The 4,622-nt window shown below is 36.3% G+C and overlaps 1 pseudogene; it reads right to left on the reverse strand.

Moving 5' to 3' along the window:
• Positions 1-106: 106 nt before the first annotated feature.
• Positions 107-225, reverse strand: LOC112481285 (annotated as a pseudogene).
• Between the last annotated feature and the right edge of the window lie 4,397 nt (positions 226-4,622).

A 4,622-nucleotide genomic window follows, 5' to 3' on the forward strand; every position in this document is an offset into this window, starting at 1 on the left:
ATTTTGTCTTTTTAGAAAAATTTTTTTAGGCGAGGCAACCCTTGGTTGACCTCGCAGATTACAAGGACCTTGTCAGCTTACAATCCCTTATTTTTTATTTTTTAAACGCCTACAGCACCTGGTCTTCCTAGGTGGTCTCCCATCCGAGTACTAACCAGGCCTGACTCTGCTTAGCTTCCGAGATCAGGCGAGATTGGGCTCGTTCAGGGTGGCATGGCCGAAGACAGCAATTAAAAATTTTTAAAAAGCTGATGACTGTATTTAGACTAAAGTCCAGACTGCTTTCAGTGACCGTCACGGCCCTCCGTGCTTAGGCCATTCCGACATGTGTCATGTGTCGTCTTATGCCCTTAGCACTCCTTCTGCTTCTGTAGCACGTTCTCTTCTCTGTTGAACATACGTGCTTATGTCCAACGGAGTATCTTTACACGAGCAAGATGTCCATTCTCTCTAAATAAATGAATATGGTGTCTCTTCTGATTATTAAAATGATCAGGCTTTCAAAAATAATGGAAATTATATTTATGAGCTTTTATTTTAATAGAAAGTAGAAAGACTTCATGGGGAGCCTCATGTTGGCTGATCATTTTAAAATGAGTATTTTATAAAAACATTCTCTTATTTCTTATGAGTTAAGAACTTAATCTGTTATAGCAAAGTGTCCATTGGTTCAAAAGCAAGCTGCTCTTTGGTGCTTAGAAATCATTGGGCTGATAGCAACATTGTACACTGCTCCTGACGTGCTGAAAACGTGGACTCTCAAACAAGATGATGTTATTCCGTAAGAAAATGTGTTCTAAATTTTAAACATCTCATTATCAGCAAATGTTGGAACATAAAACTTTCATGTATTTTTTTTTTTCTTGGATAGTAACCATCAATTGTCAAGGAGAAACAGAAAATTCACCAAAACACAAATGTTCCTTCAAAGCATCCCAAGTATTAAAAAGAGTCGCCTTTTTTAACAACAGATTTATTTTAAGATACTAGCCAATTGCCTCACAGTGCAGTATCAGATTTTTAAAGTAACAAATGCTTAGTTCTAGCAATACCAGAGATTAGACATTTTAAAGAAAGTGTAAGGATTAGAGATTATTGAAGGCAGAGATAAAAAAGGAAAAATAAAGGGAATCTAAAAAATGTCCATGTAGACAAGCTTCGTCTTCCAGGTGACCTTTTGCATCTCACTCGTCTTGGTTAGTTATCATCTCTGGAGAACTCCAGAAGTGCTGCCTCCGTTCATCAAATGCTTCCCAAGTTGGGGAGGAAAATTTTGGTTTCAATGTTACTATTTACTGAGGTAAAGAGACTTTTAAAAGTATAGAAGGTAGAGATTGTATAGAATATGCATAGGCTATACAAATAGCCTATAGAAATAGTTTATTTTCACAAAATTTTATCAGGGAATACGTTCTAAGAGCTTTAATGGATGTCTGAAACCACAGGTAGTAGCAAACCCTAAACATATACACTGTTTTCCCTATACATACATACATACATACATACATTTTCCCTTAAAGGAAGCACTCTACGGCTTCTCTCTGGCACATCTGAATTACCAGCATCACTGCTCTTGCATTTTGGGGCGATTATTAAGTAGAATAAGGGTTACTTAAACATAAGCACTGCAATACCTCAGCTCTCTATCCGATAAGCAAGACAGCTATTAAATGACTACAAATTCGGGGTCATGTACAGTCTAGAGACACTGGACCCAGGGATGATACATGTCCCATGCAGGATGGACTGGGACTGTGAGAGATTTTATCCAGCTACTCAGAACACGTGCAGCTTAAAAGTTATAAATTGCTTATTTCTGGACATTTTTATTTAATATTTTCTGACCATAGTCGGCTGGGGGTAACTGAAACCACTTAGGTTCTGGGACTTATATCAGCCTTTTATTTCTTATAACGTTTTTCTGTTGCTGCTCTACTGATAACTGAAGTGTAAGTATTTTGTATAATTGCCAGCATTTCTGGTGAGAAGCATTTATAGCAAACACGTTTACTCCTTTCATTAAGGTTTACACCACCATGATCCTGATATACTATTGACCAGTTTTCACTGTTGTTGCCAGAAATCTTTCTGCTAGAGCAATTTCCTGTAATTACTCTTGTACAAAAAAACTAGTGACATTTGGGGGTATGGATGAGAATGATGTAGATATAGCATTTTTGAGGCTCTAAGTATTCCTGGTGATTTAATTATTAGGCTGATAGTGTTAAAGAAAGACACTGTTTCTTGGTTTTAAAAAATAAGTCTTTATATTATGAGCTTGTCTATAGAGGCAGATTCTATTACTGCTACTACTACTGCTATTACTATTATTATTACTATTACTATTATTATTATTATTATTATTAAAAGTATTTTGAGTGAACATCAAGATTGATCTACATTTTCTTTCCTGTGCTCACAGTACTGGTTCCCTATCGAATCAGCAGCTAAAGTTTTCTGTGTATACTGTCTAATGAAGAATGATATAGTTGAAAACAAAAAATCTGTTTCTTCATTTTGAACTCTAACAGAGGCTCTTGCAATGCACACAATAAATACTCTAAAGGGGTTCCAACTGCAAGATCGAATTTTATCAAATAATTTTTTTTAATCCCATGGGCTAAGAATTTTGAAAAATTATACAAAGAAATTCATAATGTAGAAAAAGGCATAATGCAGAATGATGTAATAAAGAAATCATATCCTAAAAAAAAAGGATTAAATTTCATCCAGTAGGTGAGAATTGGATGGGGCTTAATCTGAATTTAAATGTAGGTATAAAGTTTTTAGCTGCAAGTCAAAGGAAGGAAAAAAAGTGAACCATTCAATTTTGCTGGGAATCCGGAATAGATAATTTAGAGCCTAGTTTCGAAACATAGCCTCTAGGGAGATCCTTTAATGTCCCCACACAGGAAACTGGACAGATCCACACTTCCCACAGGAGTAGAGGCTGAGCTGGGATTCTACTTAATGAGCCCTAGAAGCCATCGGAATTCCTGGGACCTCCAACAGAAATATAAACATCTGCAAATGTGCCAGTGGACCTAGGAGAGCTTTGAAAACACGATTAAGAGAAGAAAATCAAGTGAATTCTTGGGCTACATGGCCTGAGTATATGAGGATGTTCGCGTATTGTAGAGTGATGCAGAGTGAGAAGCGACTGTTCAAATTGTCTACTGTGTGGCAAATTTATAACTTAAAACAACAGTAATTATTTTTTCTACCTATGAATATACAAACTGGGAAGGGCTCAGGTGACAGTTCTTCTCACCTCCACATGGTGACAACAGAGGGGGCGCAAATGGGGCTGCAGAACCCACGGTCAGTATGGCTCACACATGGTGCCTGGATGCTGGTTGTTAGTGGTTTAGCTGGGAATCTCAGCTGGAAGATTAATTGTTTTTGTCTTTCCGGAACTTTCCATTGAGCTGCTTGGGCTTTGGGTTTCTCTAGTGGATTGATAACTGGGTTTTTAGGATGACTATTCCAAGAAGCCTGAGTGGAAGCTAAACATCTCCTTAGAACTTAGATTCAGAAGTCCCATATATCAATCTACACCATTTTACTACTCACATAGTCACTCAGGCTAGCCCAAGTTCAAGGTGAGTAGAATCTGATTCCAGCAACTCGATGAGAAGAGTTTTTAAAAAGTATAGCCATATTGATCTGCCAGAGTTTATCCTTTGGCCACAAATTAATCACAAAGTAGTTATATTACTTCCTAAGTCTTGAGAAAGATTCATCCCATTATTACATTGGTGTGAAGCCCAGGATCTTGTCATGTAAATCACGTTCACTTGAAGATGAGATTGCAGAGTTACTGATCTTCAAGTACTATTTGCCTTGATTCACTTATTACATTAAATCAAAAATGAGTTTTATTTTTGAAGCTTCTAAATTGTCAACCTTCAATTGAATACCATATACTTCTCTCAAAAATCAAAGTTTAGTATGGTAAAGTTTAGAAAAAATAAATATATCTCATTTTCAGAATCTATAAAATTAAATATTTCTATTAGATTTTAATAGTGCATGATTTGTTTGATTTTCTTTTATTTTACCATTTCCACATAAAAATAAAATACTTTAAACACCATGACATAAGTGTGTGATATGGTGGTGTGTGTGTTATATATTTATTGCATGTGGTTTGTGTGTTTGTGGTGAGTACATGCATACATGTGTGTGCAGTTTCGCTCCTCTTAAGTGCCAGAATTTGAATATCTATTAATGCATTTCAAACACGTCTAATTATAAAAACTTTTCTTAGCTTAACTTAGGAAATGTTCTCACCATAAATATCTAGATCGCATTAACAAGAGCAGATTTCAACACCAACAAATCTGATCTAGTCTTCCTGACATTTTATTGTCACTTTGTGAAGTCTGCCATTTGCGTTCTTGCATTGTCATGGAAATAAGTTTCTAGGGCATCCTGACCACATTTTTAACTCACGCTTTCAGAGAACTGCCTTCTCCTTTCACACAGCTGTCTCTGGACCTTTAATTCTCTTGCTCTTCACATTTGTCAATATCGTGGATTAAAATCTTCCGCCCAGCCTGACACATTGACCTTTGTATTTGCATCTGTTTGGACTAAAACTGCTGTTAATTAAGAGATTT

Source organism: Pteropus alecto, unplaced genomic scaffold, assembly GCF_000325575.1.
Source record: "Pteropus alecto unplaced genomic scaffold, ASM32557v1 scaffold14, whole genome shotgun sequence".
Taxonomy (NCBI): Eukaryota; Metazoa; Chordata; class Mammalia; order Chiroptera; family Pteropodidae; genus Pteropus; species Pteropus alecto.